General features: G+C 54.1%; 1 protein-coding gene across 5 annotated transcripts in view; it reads right to left on the reverse strand.

Moving 5' to 3' along the window:
• Positions 1-19,200, reverse strand: part of TLK1 (tousled like kinase 1) — a 1,414,233-nt gene that overhangs the window by 171,027 nt on the left and 1,224,006 nt on the right. The gene's annotated exons all lie outside the window — the stretch shown is intronic.

A 19,200-nucleotide genomic window follows, 5' to 3' on the forward strand; every position in this document is an offset into this window, starting at 1 on the left:
AGAGCAGGTGGATGACCCTGCCCCTTGCTGAGCCAGAGAAGGGAGCTGGCCCCGTCGGAAGGTGTGGACTGCGTCACCTGAGGAGCCAGGGCCCTGCCAGGACACGAACTGCTGGCACTTCCGGTTGCTGGAGATCTCCCGCAGTACCTGTTCATTCAATTGCCACTCTTAATTGTCCGATCCCCGTCTGATGAGCCTGTCTGCTTCCAGGTTGGATTTGCCCCGGAAACTGGACGGCCGTAAGGAACAAGTTACTTACCTGTAACTGTTGTTCTCCAGCATGGGTCTGGCATGGATTCACATGCTCATGAATATTCCCCGTCGTCAGGCTGGGAATCCTCGGTGAAGAAAAAACCAGTATCAGTTTCGTTTCTGATCTGTCTTTCGTAGTAATAACCAATCACTGGTCTCTGCGTCATACTGACCACAGCCAATGACTGCCCTCTACCTAAGCACCGCCTCTGGCAGCCATCTTCAGATTTGGAAGCACGTGAAGTGGCAGTATGACCAAGTGAAGAGCCGCAGAGGGGTAGGCGGGAGGGTTCGCATGTGAATCCATGCCAGAGAACAACAGTTACAGGTAAGTAACTTGTTCCTTCTCCAGCATGGGGTCTGGCATGGATTCACATGCTCATGAATAAAGAATACATAGCAGTACACACATGCACAACCACGGGAGGTGGCAAAGGCTCAACATTAAGCATTACATCAAACCCAACATTAAGCATCTTACCTCCTCACCAGGCTCACCTCAGGCAAACAGGTTGCGCAGCACTGCTTGGCCGACCCTGGACTCCTCCCTGGAATCCCGATCGACGCAGTAGAATTTCGTGAAGGTGTGCGTCGACCTCCACGTAGCAGCCCTGCATATGTCCAGCAGGGGCACACCAGAAAGGAACGCCGTGGTGGCTGCGATCGCTCTGGTGGAATGGGCTCTCGGACGGCCAGGCAGCAGTCGGTTTGCCAACCAATGACAGTACATGATACAGCCGGAGAGCCATCTGGAAATGGAAGCCTTCGAGAGAGCCGTCCCCTGATTGACAGGTCCAAAATTCACAAAGTGTTGTGACGTCTTCCGAAAACACTTCGTGCGGTCCACGTAGAACTTCAGCGCTCTAGCCACATCCAGCGAGTGCAAAGTCCTCTCAGCCGGCGACGAAGGCGACGGGAAGAACACAGGCAACACCAAGGGTTCGTTGAGATGGAAGTCCGACGGTACCTTGGGCATGAAGGAGGGGTGCGTCCTGAGCACTACCCTCGTGTCGTGAAAAGTCAAGTACGGGGCCTTGCAGGAAAGGGCCTGGATCTCTCCCACCCGTCGTGCGGAGGTGATGGCCACAAGAAACGCTGTTTTCCACGACAGAAACTTCAACGGGGCCGAGTGCAGAGGCTCGAACGGAGGTCCCATGAGATTGGTCAGCACCACGTTCAGCTCCCACGCCGGGGCCGGAGCCTTCACCGGCGGGAACGATCTGAACAGTCCCTTCATGAACTCTTTCACCAGACGAGACCACAAGGACGTCCGGCCCGTGGTTCTGGTGTATCGGGAGATCGCAGCAAGATGAATCTTGATGGACGCGTGTGCCAGTCCAGCTTTGGCCAGCGTCAGCAGGTACGGCAGTACCTGGGGAGCCTTAATCCGTAGAGGGTTAATCTTCTGTGCGTGGCACCAGACAGAAAACCTCTTCCATTTGTGTCCGTAGCATTTAAGAGTCGAGGACGCCCTGGCCTTTGCAAGAACCTCTCTGCAGTTGGCCGGTATGTCGTATCCTCCAAACTCTAGCGCTGCAGGAGCCAGGCCTGCAAGTTCAGCGATTTCGGGTCGTGGTGGAGGATGGCGCCTCCTTCCCTGGAGAGTAGATCCGCGTCCACCGGCAGCTTGATTGGCGGGGACGCTGATAAGTCCAGAAGGTCCGGGAACCATATCTGCCTCGGCCACGCAGGTGCGACGAGGATCATCCTGCACCGTGACCTCTTGAGCTGGTTGACGAGCCGGATTAGCAGTGGCAAAGGAGGGAACGCGTAGAGGAAACGGCCCTCCCAGGGGAACGAGAAAGCATCGCCCATGCTCCTCGCCTGGGGAAACCTGCTGGCGAACCTCCGGCACTTGGAGTTTGTCGCCGTCGTGAACAGGTCGATCTGGGGTGTGCCCCACCGTCGGAAGAGGCGATCGACTAGATCCTGCCGTAGTTCCCACTCGTGGCACGAGCGCAGCTCCCTGCTGAGTGAGTCGGCGATGGTGTGTTTTATCCCTGCCAGATGAAACGGCACCAGAAACATCCTTTGGGCGACGGCCCAATGCCACAGGTCCTGCGCCTCCTTGGACAGTGCTGGGGAACTGGTTGCGCCCTGTTTCCTGATGTAAAACATGGTAGTGGTGTTGTCGGTGAAGATCCTCACCACCTTGCCCTTGAGGGACGGAAGGAAGGACCTGAGGGCCCAGAACACTGCACGGAGCTCCAGGACGTTGATATGGAGGGACTTCTCCGTCGGGAGCCAAAGGCCTCTCGCGTGCAGATTTTCGGTGTGCGCTCCCCACCCTTCCAGGGAGGCATCCGTGGTCACTGTCTCCTGGTGGTCTGGGGTCTGGAAGTCCATGCCCGCCGTCAGATGCGCGCGGGTGCCCCACCACCGGACCGCTCGGCGGAAACTCTCGTCGAGTGTGATCCTCTCCTCGAAGTCGCCCGTCGTTTGGATCCAGCGCGCGTCCAGGAACTCCTGTAACGGGCGCATCCGGAGCCTGCACATGGGAATGAGGTAGATGCAAGAAGACATCATTCCGAGGAGGGACTTGATGGACCTCACCTTGGCCGCGTCGGAAACCAACATCCGCTGTACCTTGCCCAGGATGGACCTGGTCCTTTCCTCCGACGGGGAGGCCAGAAGGGACACGGTCGAGCTTCGCTCCCAGAAACAGTGCGTTTTGCGCGGGTACCAGGTGGGACTTGGCGTAGTTCACGGAGAATCCCAGGTCCGTGAGAAGTTGGACGGTCCTTGCCGTGTGCTCCACGGCGGGCTCCCTCGTCTTGGCTCGGATGAGCCAGTCCTCCAGGTAGGGGTAGACGTGGATCCCCTCGCGGCGCACTTGGTAAATACCCTGGGTGCCGACCGTAGTCCGAAGGGGAGGGCTTTGAACTGGTAGTGACGCCCTTGGACCACAAACCTGAGGAATTTTCGGTGCCCCTTTAGGATGGGAATATGGAAGTAGGCATCCTCCAAATCCAACGACGACAGGAAGTCTCCTTCCTCCAGCTGACCCAGGACGTGCTGGAGGGTGACCATCCGGAACTTCTGCGCCTTGATGAACTTCACGAGGAAGTATCTCGAGTAAACTCAGGAGCCCCGAAGCCTCTTTGGGACGAGTTCGATGGCGCCCTTCCTGAGCATCGCCTTTACCTCCAGGAGAAGCTGAGGGACGTGAAGCTCTTTCCTGGCCACGGGGGGGACGCGCCGGCACCTTCTTTGAAACTCGAGCACGTGGCCCCGGGCTAAGGCGTCCAGCACCCAACGGTCGGTGGAGATGGACTCCCACACGCTGACGAAGCTCGCCAGCCGGCCTCCCACCGGTGTGCTTCGGTGGGGGCCCGACCCCACGGCCGGTTCAATCCTGTTTCGACGAGGCTTTGCCGCCTTGACCTCCTTGGCGACGACGGCAGGGTCCGCCAGACTTGCCTCGTCCTCTGTAGGCCTCCTGAGACGACGAGCGGGCCGCTTGACGGTAGGTGGAGAAACCGCCGCCGGAACCTTTGGAGGCGCCCTTGCCTCCGCCGCTCCGAAAGGGCGTCCGTCGTTGCTGTAGAACCCCAAGGGCCCGGGCCGTCTCAGTGTCCGCTTTAATGGCCTGAAGGGAATCGTCCACTGTTTTCCCAAACAGGTTGTTCCCATCGAACGGCATGTCCAGGACTCTGGTCTGTACGTCTTGACGGAAGTCCGTAGCCTTGAGCCATCCACGCCGCCTAAGGCACACGCCGTTGCCCAACTGGCGAAACCCAGTGTCGGCGATGTCCGTCGCAATAGTGATGGCGTGGTCCGACGCCACCTCACCTTCCTGTAGGATCTCCAGGGCATCCGCCCTCTTGTCCGGTAGGAAGTCCAGCAGGGGAGCCAGTTTGTACCATAGCTCCCTGTCGTAGCGGGCCACGATAGCCAAGGCGTTGGCCGCTTTAATCGTCGTCGCTGCAGACGAGATGACCCTGCGTCCCATAGCGTACAATTTCTTTCCCTCGCCGTCCGGTGGGGAAGTCAATGTGGAGGCCGCACCCCCCCCCCCCGCTTTTTTCCTGGCCGCCGCGGAGACGACGGAGTCCGGGGTAGGCTGCGCCCGGAGGCACAGGGGGGCCGCGTCCGGGACCCGGTACTTCTTCTCGTACCGGTCTCTTCTAGCTGGCGTCGTGGAACGGTTCTTGAGGAGGGTGAGGCCCTCATCCCAAATGTCGTCCAGTAGAGGCACCGCGAGGACCGTCTTCCTCTTGGCCTCGCGCCGTTGATAAAGGAATCCTTCCTTTTTCTTCTCCTCAGGGCAGAGTTGGAAAAGCTCGGATGCCCTGGCGATCATGGAGTGGAACGATCCAATCTCGTCGGGCGGAGAAGCCCTGGTGGGAGGTGACGACGGTAGATCCTCGTCGTATACCTCGTCGTCCGTACCCGTTGCTGCCGTGTCAGTCCCCGTATCATCCCCTCGGGTGGACGGGGAGGAGGGCTGGACGGGTCGCGACAGCTGAAAAGGAGGTGGAGGGTGAATCCTTTTCTTGGGCGGGGGAACACCCGAAGGTCCCGGTTCAGGATTCCCCCGACGGGAGAGGTTCCTCCGTTGGCAACGGTAGTCTCGTCCTTATCTCTGAGCATAAGGACTGTATAGCCAACAAAATGGCCGCCGAGTTGTCTTGCGGCGCTGGCAGAGGGGAATCCGACGGGCGATCAGGGGCCCCGTCGGCACCCTCGACGATGTCGTTGTCACCTGCGTCGGGATCCATCCCGACGGGCCGGTCTTCATCCACGCCAAGGCCGTGGCTTAAGACCTCGATCAGCTCTTCCTCCGAGGTTGAAGCCGAATCTACGACGACGCCCTGCCCCCCCCTTTTTCTTCCCCGCCGGGGATTTCACGGGGGTCCTATCGATGGGCACAAAAGAGGACTCCCTCCGAGGTGGCAGGGAGACTGAGCCCCGAGGTCGCCACCACTGGTGTAGCCTCCACAGGCTGAGCCAGGGCCGCCGCGACAGTATCGATAGAGGGCTTGGCCGGATGGATTAAGGCCTTCACCACCTTAGGTGCGCTCACCGCCTTATCCTTGAGGAGGGGGGACACTGCCTCGCTCCCCCTCCGATGGGGCCTTCGAGCTCGACCGGGGCCTCTCCAGGAGCTTCGCCGGGTGCTCGCCCTTCCTCTTACCCGACCCAGAGCGTTGGCTCGTGGGTGAAGGTGCCGGGGAGGGTGCGCCCTGCCTGGCGCCCGTAGAGCCCGACCGTTCGGCGCTCCCGGTGCCAGCGGACTCGCGGTGCTTGGCCTTGTGTTGGACCCCCGTCGCCGGGGCGTCCTCAAAGGTTTTAGAAGACCGCTCGGATTTCTTCCTCTTCTTCTCGCCTGACGGGCTCTTCCCTTCCAGCCAGTTGGCGAGGCGTTGGTGGCGGTCCTTCATGGTCCGCTCCGACATATTGCCGCAAAACGCACAGTCCTTCTCCACGTGCGTCTTGTCCTCATGTAAGCAGTAGAGACAAAAGGAGTGTTCGTCCTCCTTAAAGACGTTCTGCAGCTGGCATCCAGGGCAGACCCTGAACAGCTTTCCGGGCGTCGAGCATCCCTTCTCCTGGGCAATGTCCGGGCCTGAGAAGCTTCTGGAGTCCTCCAAAACGTAGCTCGACGAAATCTTCACCCTTGAGGGGCGCAGACGAATCCGACACGGGTCCCCGTTGATCGGATGGAGTCGGTGGAGCTTGAGGCTCTTTTGACCGGAAAAAACTAAGTTTTTGAGAAAAAACGTGAAAAAAATAGCACTAACGCTCGAGAGCAATAGCACGAGGATCCCAACACATGAACGTGCGGTAAAAATCTGAAGATGGCTGCCAGAGGCGGTGCTTAGGTAGAGGGCAGTCATTGGCTGTGGTCAGTATGACGCAGAGACCAGTGATTGGTTATTACTACGAAAGACAGATCAGAAACGAAACTGATACTGGTTTTTTCTTTACCGAGGATTCCCAGCCTGACGACGGGGAATATTCATGAGCATGTGAATCCATGCCAGACCCCATGCTGGAGAAGCTAGATGTCATTCTCCAAGGGAAAGACTTTCTCTGAGCCTGTGTCCCAGATGAGGCCCAGGAAGCTAAGGTTTTGCGTAGATTGCAGCCGATCCTTCTTGAGGGTAAACCCTAGGTAGTGGGGTGTGTCCACAGGTAGAGGAAGAGTGGTATACCACCTCTGGAGATCTCATCCTGACGATCCGGTCGTCCAGGTACGGGTAGACGTGGTGGCTCTGGGCCCTGAGAAGGGCTGCCACTGCATTCCTGGGATCAGTGAATACCCTTGGGGCTGAGTTGAGGGCAAGGGTAGCACCCTGTATTGGAGACGGCAGCCCTGAAGCCTGAAGCGCAGGACGGCACGATGCAACTTCCAAATCGAGATGTGTAGATAAGCGTCCTTCAGATCCAGGGAGCACATAAGGTTTCCCCTTTCTAGCATCTCCACCATGAGTGCTGGAGTAGCCCTCTTGAACTTTTCCATAGCGAAGGAGAGGTTGAGGGTGGAGCGGTCCAACACAACTCTCCGGCCAGCTAGCTTTTCTTTTTATATGGCGAAAATCCTGGAATAGAAGCCCCCTCCTCTATGTGAGGCTGGAACTTCTTCCACTGCCTTGTTCTCGACGAGAGGCCAAAGTTCCGCCCACAGAGTTGCTGTCCCAGTCTGTGGTGGTGGAGGGAGGGAGGAGTGGGAGGGACCGGAAGGCAGTGCCCCAAGGAAACCACTGGGAGGATCCAGGGGTCCAAAAGGTTCTAAGGCCCAAGCTGCGCGTGAAAGGCAAGCCTGGTCCACACCAGAGACACGTGGACCCGAAGGGACGTGTCATGCCATCTTTCCACCTGAAGCTGCACAGAAGAGGGGGACTGGAAAAAGCCCTTGACACCGCTCCCCCCTCGCTCCCCCCATCAGGCCAGTGCTGACTTTGTGAACGGTCAGGCTGTCTGGACACCGGTTCCTGGAGGCCCCCGAACCCACCAAATGTACCCGCCCCTTAACGGAGCGCTGATGCGACTGGGTGTACGCCTTGGGCACGGCACTCGTTAGGATAGATAAGAGACTTCGCAGTGTGAGAACTGTTCTTTTTATCTAGTTCCTCGGTGGTGGATTGAAAGAGGTCACTACCCTCGAAGGAAGGTCCAATATGCGTTTCTGGACGTCAGGGTTAAACTTAGTAGCCCTACACCAGGCAGTCCTCATGTCCGTGGCGATGCACAGGACCCGGCCAGAGGTATCAATGTGGGCCACAATTGGGTCCATGATGTCCTGCGGTGCCAGCTTGGCTTCTCCTGGTCCCGCCTTGAAGCGTGCTTGGCTCTGCACCAGATGTTCTGGAAGGAAGTACGTTATTTCCCGCCAAAGCATTTGGTTAGAGGCTGCCAGCAGGGCATCCGCATTGGATTGACGCAGGTGTAGAGAGGCGTTTGAGTACCGCTTCTTACCTTACGTCTCCAAGATCTTCTCCTCCTTGCCTAACAGTGCAGAGGATGAGGACGACTGAGGCTTAGAGTAGGGTGATGCCGCAGCGATCACCGAAGTGTGTCATTGAGGGTGCGCCCAACAGCAAGAGTGGATCTCCCCCTCCATCTGCCTATACCTGGTGTCGAGGCGTAGATTGATAGGTTGGGCTGAGTGGGACTTGAGCCAACCCCTCTTGTCCAAAGCAGTGACATCCTTCTGCATTGGGATACCTGTTCTGGGAGGGGGTACTAGGGTGAGGACTTCTACCAAGACTCCCTTCTTGGGCTACTCAACCTCGACGTGAGGAAGGCCCAAATACTCGGCCGAACCTGCAAGCTGTTTGTGTAAGGCCTTGGCTGACAACAGCGTGTCAGGGTCCTCCTCCTTGTCTGTGCCCGCCAGAGTGTCCGGCGAGTCCGGACCGGGTGGAGGGGTGCTGGGTGCCATGGGCTGCGGTGTGGAGCCCGGAGCCGGAGGCTGGTGTGGAACTGCCTGGACAGTGGGAGGTAGGGGAACCGGAATCGGGGGAAGCGCTGGGCCTGTGGCACAAGGGCCATAGGAGGAATGACTATGGGTGCCGGTGGAGTGGCCAGAGGGAGCAAGTGCCTGACTGCATCCGGCAGGATGGCCCCCATCTGAGGGGTTCGCATCAGCGCCAGGATCCTTTCGAAGAACCTGTCTTCGGAGCCTGAAGAGGTGGCAGGTGAAATCGACGTAGTGGCTGGAGGCTGCTGGGGGCAGAGCGTACTGTCTCGGTTGCAGGGGGAACATGCCCTGCGCTGGTGATGGATAAACTGTAGGCCACCTACCTGGTTAACACCAGTCCCACCCTAAAACTCTTTCTCCCGCCTGCTCCATTCCTAGGAGTGGCATCGGACAAGCGGCCATGCTGTCTGGGGCAGCGGCCATTTTGTCGAGCTGCATGCCATATGCCGAAGTCGTGGTGCTTGGCTCCCTGGGCCCAGCCTCCTCCAAGACTCTAGGTGGTGGAGCACGAGACCTACCCTGCACCTCAGGCCGTGGCCTGGAAGGCATATTGCCCTCGGTAGTGTAGCCGGTAGTGCTGCATGCATGAGCCCTCTCGGACGTTAGGCCGGTACTAGTGCGTTGCCCCTCGGGTGTACACCCGGTAAAGGAACCTTGCGGTCCCTCAGCCCTGTGTCAGGAAGGATCTACTGACCCCCTCAGCCGTGAGGCCGGTAGCGGGACTAGCCTCGGTACATGTGCTGGTGTAAGAACCTAAGAGGTCCCTCCCGCTCTGGCGCTGCTTTGGGCAGGAGTCTCCCTTACGGGGTGAAATGGAAGACAGCGGACCTCTGGATCAACTGAAGGCCACGTACCTGGTTGACCCCAGTCCCACCTTGAAACTCGTAATCCCGCCTGCTCTGTTCCTAGGAGCGGCATCAGACGAGCGGCCATGTTGTCAGTCCCGGCGGCCATTTTGTCGAGCTGCGTGTCACACGCCAGCGTCGTGGCGCATGGCTCCCTGGGCCCGGCCTCCTCCAAGACTCTTATTGGTGGAGCAAGAAACCTACCCGGCACCTCAGGTCTAGGCCTGGAAGGCATATTTCCCTCGACAGTGTCGCCGGTAGTGCTGCGTGCAGGCGCCCTCTCGGACATTGAGCCGGTACTAGGGCATAGCCCCACGGGTGAGCACCCGGTAAAAGAACCTTGTGGTCCCTCAGCACTAATTACGGAAGGATTTGATGACCCCCCCCCCTCAGCAGACAGGCCGTAGCTGGACTAGCCTGGGTGTGTGTGCTGGTACCAGAACCGAGAGGTTCCTCCCGCGTGGGAGTTTTCTCGGGAAGGAATCGCCCTTACGGGGTGTGATGGAAAATAGCGGTCATCCTTTGGGCCTCGATCTCTGTCTAACGAAGTTCTTCAAGTCCTCTGATGGCGACCTTTCGAAGAGCTCCCTCCATACAGCTAGTCTGTTCTTCAGTGCGCGTGGAGTCAGTGCGTCGCATGCGGTGCAACCTTAGCAGCCGTGGTCTGGGCCAAGGCGACAGAGGCAAGGAGCATGGGGGTCGGATACCGGGAAGAGCCCCTCGCAGGCTGGAGATCTGCTGAAGCTCGCCAAAATGTCGGCATGTGCCGGGGAGGAGCATGACGCCGGAGGACCAAGTACCTGAATGACAAAGAAGACAAAAAGATAGAAGAATCTGGGGAACAGCACATGGTATTACAAGGCAGGGCCAAACCCAGGAACTCTGGTGAAATCGGCCTGTTCCCGTCGACATGGAAAAGGGGACTGAGGAGTGGCACCGCAGAGGCAGGGGAGCACATGCTCGCGAGGCCGCGCCCCTGTGTGCCTCCAAATTTAAAGGGGGAAGAAGGTTTTTCTGCTGAAAAAGGTTTGGTCTCCCGTCCCTAGAAAGGGCCGCCCATGCAGTATGGAGGAAAGGGGATGGGACATAAGAGTACAACAATAACGGTCCTACTAGGCCCTGTGACATTTGGATCGTGCAAGTGCAGTATCAAGAAGTGCAAGTGGAGGGGGCAGGTCAGGGACGGGATAGGGGGAGGGTGAAGGTGAAAAGTGGGGGACAGTGAAAAGTACTGGAGGGAGGGGGCACAGAGGGCCAGGCAAGTACTAAGGGGTGCTCTGGGTGGGCTAGTGCTAGGGGAAGCCAGGGGTAGGGGGATAATGCAGGGATGAGTGGGGGGGGGGGGGGGTAGTGGAGTACCAGCCAATGTATTTATTATTTGTTTATTTCTATCGCACCATAGCCCGCAGGCATCCGTGCGCTCAGACAAACACAGAAATAACAGGATGTAGTTAACTTAAGGCTACTCGAAGAAGGTGGTTTTTAAGTTTTTTCAAAAGGTGGTATATTGTACTTCAGATCACATAGATGTGGGGAGTTTATTCCATGCACCATCAGCTCAGAGGAAAGATCTGCCTTTCCTTGGTCTCGTTTGTCCTGTGGTACAAAGAGATGTGTAGCGCTTGAGCAGGATCCTGTTCGGTGTGTACCTTGTCAAGGTTTCTTCAAATAATCTGGTGCCTTCCCGTATAAACACTTGTGGGCTAGGGTTAGTGTCTTAAATTGGCAACCAATGAATGAAGCTCCTTCCTGTAGCTTGAAATATGTTCTTTCTTTTAGACATTATGGATTATCCCGACAGCATCATTCTGAATGATCTGCAGCTTCTGCATGTTCTTTTTACTAGCTCCACAGAGCAAGGCGTTGCAATAGTCCAGCCGAGGCATAATTATGGCTCTGAGCAGGGTTTCTCCGTTTTTTGTGACACTAATGGCTTTGTCTCAAAATTCTAAGGCGATAGTGGGCGTTCCTTGTAAGATTATTAACATGGGCATCTGAGTTGAGAGATGCCTCAAGTACTGTGCCTAATGTTTTAACGCCATCTACAACCTTGATGGGGGCAGGTATATAATATGAAGCTTGTATATGCTTGATCCAGCTTACTCTTGGCTTGGTTTGCTCCGAATATCATGAGCTCATTTTTTGAGCTATTTAAGCACATCCAATTACTGATCATCCATTCCTGGATGATCGAGTAGATGTAATGCAAATTAGTTGTGTCAGTAAGATGGTCACTGCTGAGGTCCAGGGTGAGCTGAACGTCATCCGCATAGTTGGTTAAGTGGAGGCCCATAGCTTCTAATTGTTCATATACATGTTAAAAAGCGCAGGAGAAATACAGGCCCCCTAGGGCACTCCGTAGCTGATGGGAACTGGGTTGGAGCAAGCTGTACCCCAGCATATTTGGGGTTCTTTCACTAAGAAAAGAGCTTATTCCCATTCAATGGTGTGGCTGGAACAGGTTTCGGTTTCACCTAGCGTTTCCAGTAGTCTAGGGTGGTCCAGGAGGGCAAACCCTGCAGAAAGATCTAGTAGGATGAGTAATCCAGTTTTACCCTCGTCTAGTTTCCCTAACATTTGTTTCTGCAAATCTAGCAAGGCACTTTCAGTCTCGTAATTGCTACGGAAACCAGATTGTTTATAGTGAAAGGCAGACATTGATTCAAAATGTGTCTGCAATTGCAGTGTTGCTGCCTTGTCTAAAAATGTTTTTAGGAAGTGGGTGTTGGTTATCGGTTTTAGGTTTGTGGGGTCTTTAGCACTAAGACCTGGCTTCTTAATAATGGGCGTGGCTGCTACCTCCTTGATAGTAATCGGTATGTTGCTGTGCAAGAAGGAGGCATTTATAAATCTGGTGAATAAAGGGGCAAAAATCTAAATAGTCTTGAGAATAATCTTAAATCAAAGAAGATCTCCTATACAGGAGGTGGGCCTAATGTTGGCTAGCATTTTGGCTGTATCGTCGATGATAATGGTCTTGAAGCAGAAACTTTAAAGCGCGTTTATGTTCTTGGAGTCTATTCCATTCATTTGCTCAGAAGGTGTCTTTATAGCATTTTGTTTGTTATGGATTTTGCTACGGGCCAGTAGGATTTTGTCCTGAAAAGCCTTTTGCACTTTGTCACAGTCATCCTTGTTTGTTTAATCAGAGAAGGGAGCCCTAGGGCAAGTAGTGCTGGTAGGAACTGTTGAGAAGGGGAGACTGGACTGAGCATGGCCTGACACGGCAAGACTCATAAGGGGAAACAGGCATCCAGTCGTAGCAGCAGGAGGAGACAAGCAGGGCAGGTGGAGAGTGAAGGAGGAGAAAAGGAAGGTCTTGAGGAGCTTCTGGAACTTCTGGAGATCCGGCTCAAGATGGAGAGGGGCATGTAGGACCTTCCAGAGGGAGGCTCCTGCTGAAGAAAAAGCTCTACCCCCCACCCTCTGCTTGGAGAAATGTCTGATCTGCAGAGAGTAGGAGCTAGAGGACCGAAGGACTCTAGTAGGGAGGAGAGTAAATTGTAGCAAGGTCCCAGGCTCCAGAAAACCTGGTGGATGATGCAGAGGGTCTTGAATTTGATCCCTGCAGCCACCAGGAGCCAGTGGAGAGATTTTAGGGCTGAGATGCAGTTCCTTGGCTTGAGGCCAAGGATAATTCTTGCAGTCCTATTCCGGATTAGTTGAAGAGGGCGGAGAGAAGCAGATTACGGAAGAGGCTGTTGCAATAATCAACCTTGAGAGAACCAGTGCTCTGGAGACGTTGGTTTTCTGGGGGAAGGCGAGGAAAGGGAGAATGCCTCTGCAGAGGTGTAGCAGATAGTGGGCCTTCTTGGCAAGGTCCACGATATAAGGTGAGAAGTAGAGAGGAGTCGAAGATGACACCCACGCTTTTAGCCACAAACGAGGCTGGGGAGAGGGGAGCCCAAGGAGGGCGGCCAGAGTATACAACTGAGGAGTACCCGGTGTCACAACTTTAGCAGGTGGTGCAAAAAAAAGCAGTTGATACAATTGATTTTTGTTGCATAAAGAGGGCGTTTTAAAAGCACTGGCAAACAAATCTGCTCCACTAGCACGGTTTGAAACTCTGCATTGACTTCAGCCTCTGATGTACAGGCCTCCAAGAGTAATATAAAGAAAGGAGAAATTACTTACCGTAATGTTCTTTTGAAGCAATCTTCTTCTGCAGATTCCTCATCAGATAGATATCCCTTCCAGCGTAAGCTGCTCTGAAATTATTTCGACAGGGGAAATAGTGCATCTGGACTCGGCCGTCGATCAGTCATGACAATGTGCCAGTTGTGGACTCCAGACTCGACTGTCGCTGTACATACAATGCGTAACTACGCCCTTGTACCTCGGTTCCAAACCTCCGCCCACCCCCAAAAGTCAGCCGCTGCGTAAAACAGTCGCAACTGATAGCAAAAAAGAAATCCTAACCAGTGTTTTTTTTTGGGTGTGTGAGGAACCGGACTGCAGAAAGAATGCAGCACCCAACAAGAAGTGAACGGTAGCCCCGAAACAAGAGCCCACATCTTTCTCCCAATCTAGAAGCAGTCATCGACTAGAGGAACATTCATAGCAGAGTTGGATGGGAGGGTGATGAGGAATCTGCAGCAGAAGAACCCAGAGAAAGAACATTGCGGTAAGTAACTTCTCCTTCAATGGATTGCTTTTCTCCAACAGATTTCTCATCAGAAAGACTCCAAGCAGTATTCGAGATGGAGGTGGGATGAAAGTCTCTGAAGGGAGAACATTTTGAAGAACCACTCCCAAATCAGGCGTCAGCTCCACAGGTTACATCCAGGCAATAGTGTTTGGTAAAATTATGCAAAGAGGACCAGGTTGCCGCCCGACAAATGTCCCTCACCAGTATTCCCATTTGCAAAGCCAAAGAGGCAGTCACTCTCTCTAGTGGAGTGGGCTCCGATGCCCGGGAGGTAGTTCTTTCCCTGCAGTGTGGTAGAATTCAGAAATGCAAAGAGTGATCCACCGCAAGATGGTTTGTTGGAAACTGCCAAACCTATTTTAGCCATCGAGAAGGCTACAAACAGCTTGTCCAACTTCCTAAACTCCATCGTCCTGGCAACATAGAAACAGTCCTTTTCGGGTCTAATTTAGGGAACTGCTCCTCCTCTTTGGAAGCGTGCGGTTGCAGGTAAAAAACAGGAAGGTTAGTAGCCTAGGACAGGTGAAATTCCAATACCACTTTGGGCAAAAACCCCAGTCGTACTTTCAGGGTAACTTTCTCCCTAAAAACAAATTAGAAAAGACTTTCATGACAAGGCCTGCAGCTCACCGACCAGTCTGGCCGAAGTGATGGCCACTAAGAACGCAGTCTTCAAAACTGATCAAGCGTATGGAGCATCAGTGGAAAGGCTCAGAGAGCCAACAATAAGGAAGGTCAGAACCAAATTAAGGTCCCAGTCTGGAACAACAAAGGGAACAGATGGGAACTTACACATGCCCCTTCCGGAATTGGACCAGAACAGGGATCATAAAGAAAGGGCATTGATCCGGAGACATTTTGAACACAGACAAAGCCGCCAAGTATCCTTCGACTCTACTGACCTGAAGGCCCGACAAGGCCATTGACAAAAGGAACTCCATCAATGTAGTGGAGGGGCAAGAGAGCGGGTCAATCTTGCATTCACTGCACCACGCCTCAAATCTTCTGCACTTGCATGCATACAGTGATCCTGTTGACAGTCTATGTGCAGCCAGTAGCACCTCAAGTACCTCCTCCGAGAAGTCCCAGTCGTACCTCATCCTCTCAAGGGCCATGCATGTAGGTTGAGGGAGTCTGGGTTCGGGTAGAGCACCCGACCTTCCGACTGAGATAAGAGATCCGGCTGACAAGGCAACCAGAGAGGTGGGCAAATGGCCAAGCACACAAGCTCGGAGTACCACTTTCTAGTCGACCAATCTGGGGCAATCAAGATCGGGGTTGCTTGAAACCTCAACCTCCTGAAAACCCATGGAATGACGGGAATCGGAGGGAAGGTGTAGTGGAGATTGAAGATACACAACCAGAAACGCAACCCCCCTAGTTCGCCCTTTGCTGGGAATTTCCTCAAGCAAATCTCTCTGAACTTCCGGTTGGACTCTGTGGCAAACTGATCCACCGCTGTGGTACCCCAGAGAGCGAAGACCTCCTCTAGGACTTTCTGGCACACCTACCACTCGTGTGAGATCGTGTTTTGCCAGCTCAGAGCATCTGCCAATCCGTTCACCGTCCCTGCCAGATGTACTGCTGAGACCGAGAACTGATTCTCCCAAAAGCCAGAACCACAGCTGCATCGCCTCTCTGCAGAGGGGAAGGGAGCGCACGCCACCCTGCTGGTTATGGTAGTGCATGGCCACCGCATTGTCAGTCAATCAGGGTATGCTTCCCTTTCAGAGAGGGTACAAACGCCTTCAGGGCCAACCTGATGGCTTGCAGCTCCAGCCTATTGATGCGTCATTGGGCCTCTGTCACGAACCAAAGGCCGCACACCTGCAAATCCTTGCAGTGCGCGCCCCAACTTTTCAAGGATGCATCTGTGACTACCCTGGTCTGATCCACAGAGGCCAGAAAGGTTCCCCTGCCAACATGTGACTGCTGGCCCACCATGAGAGATCGGTGGCCACCGGCTTGGACACTCTGAGAATGTGTTTACAAGTGAGAAACACTGGGCCACTGACTTCGCAGTCTGGCCTCTAGCACCAGAGAAATGCAGGTGGCCATGAGAGCCAAGAGGCTGAGGAAGGAGCCGGTTACAAGGCGTTGTGGAGGAGGATAGAAGAATGGTAGGGCGATGGACAGACAGGAAATTCTGGGACAACCTTGGGGTGAAAGCCAAGCTTTTAACCCAAGTGAAACTTTCTCCAGGAAAAAACGCAGAAAGGGTCACTTACAGCATAAGGCCTGCAGTTCACTCACCTGCCTAGCGGATGTAATAACCACCAAGAAGGCTTTTTTCAAAGAGAACCCGTAAGTGACATGAGTGCACAGGCTCAAAAGGGAGCTGCCATCAGACAGATTATGGACTCAATCCAGGATAACAAATGAGTTGGCAGAAACTTATTTACAAGGCCTTTCAGGAATTGTGTCATTACCGGGAGTGTAACAAAATTTGCCTTGATCGGGGCACTTTTAAACACAGACACGGCCGCTAAATAACCTTTGACTGTGGTGACCTGAAGGCCTGCTGAGGCCAGCGACAGAAGGAACTCCATCACTTCAGTGGTGGGGCAAGAGATGGGGTCAATGTGTTCCCAGCACCACGCCTCAAATCTTCTACATCTGCATGCGTACAAAGATCTTGTAGATGGTCTGCGTGCAGCCAGCAACACCTCAAGTACTTCCTCAGAGAGTTCCCAGTCATATCTCATCCTCTCAAGAGCCACGCATGTAGGTTGAAGGGTTTCAGGGTCGGATGGAGTATCCGACCTTCCGAACGGGATAGGCGATCCGGACGCCAAGGCAACCAGAGGTGGACAGATGGACAGATCCAAGAAGTCAGAGTACCACATTCTCCTCGCCCAGTCCGGGGCGATCAAGATCATCGTAGCTCGAAACCTCTTTAACCTCCGGAAAACCCATGGCATGACAGCAATCGGAGGGAATACGTAATGGAGAGGGTAGGTCCAATCCACCAGAAATGCGTCCCCCAGTTTACCATTCGTTGGGAATTCCTTTTGGGCAAAACTGTACGCATTTCCTGTTGGACTGTTGCGAACAGATTCACAGCTGGTCTACTCCAGAGAGCGAAGACCTCCTCTAGGACTTCCTGGTACACTTCCTACTCGCGCGAGACTGTGCTCTGTCTGCTCAGAGCATCCGACAAGTTGTTCTCTGAGCCCGTCAGATGAACTGCTGAGACTGAGATCCGGTTCTCCAGCAACGAGACCCAAAGAATCATCACCTCTATGCAGAGGGGACGGAGTGCACACCACCTTGCTTGTTGAGATAGTGCATTGCCACTGTGTTGTCAGTCAGAACAAGGACATGTTTCCCTTGCACAGACGGGGCAAATGCTTTCAGGGCAAGCCTGATAGCTCGCAACTCTAGCCTGTTGATGTGCCACCTGGCTTCCGTCGTTGGCCAGAGGCCGCTCACCTACAAAACCTCAGCGAGTGCCCCAACCCTTCATAGACACACCCGTGACCACTCAGGTCTGAGGCAAAGGAGGCCAGAAGGGTTCCCCCGCCAAGAGTATGTTGCGGTCCGCCCATCAGGACAGGTCTCTGACCACTGATGTGGACACCGTGAGGAGATCCGAGAGAGTGCTGAGGTACAGAGACCACTGACCCCTCACGAGCCATTTAAGGATATCATGTGCAACCTGGCCTTTGGAACCAGAAAGAGGCCTAAGAGGCGGAGGAATGAAGCCGCTGGTAGAGTGGGCATGGTTGCGGAACAAATCAACCATTTGTGCCAAGCCGACTACTCTCACCTCAGGAGGGAAGGCCTTCCCCATCCGGGTATCTAGGACTGCTCAAAGGAACTGGAGCCTCTGGACTGGCGTCATGTAGGACTTCTTGGAATTTAGGGAGAAGCCTAGCATGTGCAGCAGCAAGCAGGTGTCCTCTAAACGGGACAAGACCTGCACTACAGACTTCCCTCGGATCAGCCAGTCCAGATATAGAAATACATGGACCCCGGATCGCTTGAGGTGAGCTGCAACTACTGTCCTGAGCTTTGTGAAGACCCTTGGGGCAGAGGTTAGACCAAAGGGAAGCAACTTGAACTTGTAGTGCATGGCTCCTATAGTGAACCTTAGGAACATCCTGTGCTTTTGATGGATCGGCACATGGAAATAAGCATCCTCTAGGTCTACCGACGCAAGCCAGTCCTGTGGTTGAGACCTTTCAGAATCTCTCTTAATATCACCATTCTAAATTTGTCTTTCCTCAAGAACTTGTTCAAGACCCTGAGGTCCAGAATGGGACGGGGACCTGCTCCCTTCTTGGGTACCAGGCAATACCAGTGATTACCAACCAGAGTCTCTCTACTCGGGAGTTACCTCTTCCATGGCACCCTTCAACAACATGGCTCTCAGTTCTTCCTGGAGCTCCGGTCCCGGTTGGATTGGGGATGGGGAGGTCTGTCCGGTGGTTTTCTTACAAATGGCAGACAATAAGCCCACTGAATGAGCTGAAGAGAACAGGCATCTAAAGTAATTCTCAGCCACTGGAGAAAATGGTCCTCCAACTGGTCTGCTGTGAGAGGGGAAAATCAAAGCGGCTTCAGAGGCTGGCCCGCTGACGCTGCCTGTTGGACTCTAGAAGCCCCTCTGCCCCTTCAGGAACAAGAGAAACACTTCTGCCCTTGCCTGGCTGGTGGGAGCTGTGCCCTTTCTGTCATAAGGAGCATATCTCCTGTAGCCCTGTGCCCTAGAGGCGAAGCTAAATACATGTTTGGTCGGCTGTGCAGCTTAGCCTAAGGACTTTGCAGCAATTTTGGATTCCTTACATTTTTCTAAGGAATCGTCGGCTTTCTGGCTGAATAGAAGATTGCCCTCGAAGGGCATGTCTAGAAGATTGACTTTTACATTAGGCGAAAAACCATTTTTTTTTTTTAAATAGGCCTGTCTTCTTCGTGTTATGGCCGACGCCAAAGATCGCCCACACAGTTGACGATGTCCAGGCCCGTTCAAAGCCACCTTTTTCCCATTCCATCCTCCACTAGCTGTAGGAAGCACTAGCGCATTTCTCCTTCTGGGAGATATTGAACAACATTTTCAACTGCTGTCCATAGACCAAAGGAGTACTTGGCAAAACTGGTTGCTACTTTTGTCGCTTTTAGGGCCATGCTGCTTGAAGTAAATGCTTTCTTTACTAAAGGCATCAACTTGTTTTGCTTCCCTGTCGGGAGGCAGAGTGGACATGAATGATGCAGGTCTAGACGAGACAGAAGCAGCTTTCATAACAAGCCCCCGCACCCCGAGGAAGGGGGAAGAGTAGGAGGTATGAAGGGTCTCCTCTAACCGGCCTATATTTCCCAGAAATGGTGGAGCTGACTGGAGGAATGCAACAAGGGTGTTGACACAATCGTTAAAGGATCGGCAATGGCAGGGCTTAAAGGCATATTGTGTTCTGTGGCGAGGCCTTCATCTAAAATGTCAGTAAGGTCATAACCTTGTATGGGCGCCACTGATTAATGCAATCCCAGGGTGTCAATAACCCTTCCTCCTAAAACCCTGAATTCCAAGT

This window comes from Ambystoma mexicanum, chromosome 9 (genome assembly GCF_040938575.1).
Source record: "Ambystoma mexicanum isolate Mex_15411 chromosome 9, UKY_AmexF1_1, whole genome shotgun sequence".
In the NCBI taxonomy this organism is placed as follows: domain Eukaryota; kingdom Metazoa; phylum Chordata; class Amphibia; order Caudata; family Ambystomatidae; genus Ambystoma; species Ambystoma mexicanum.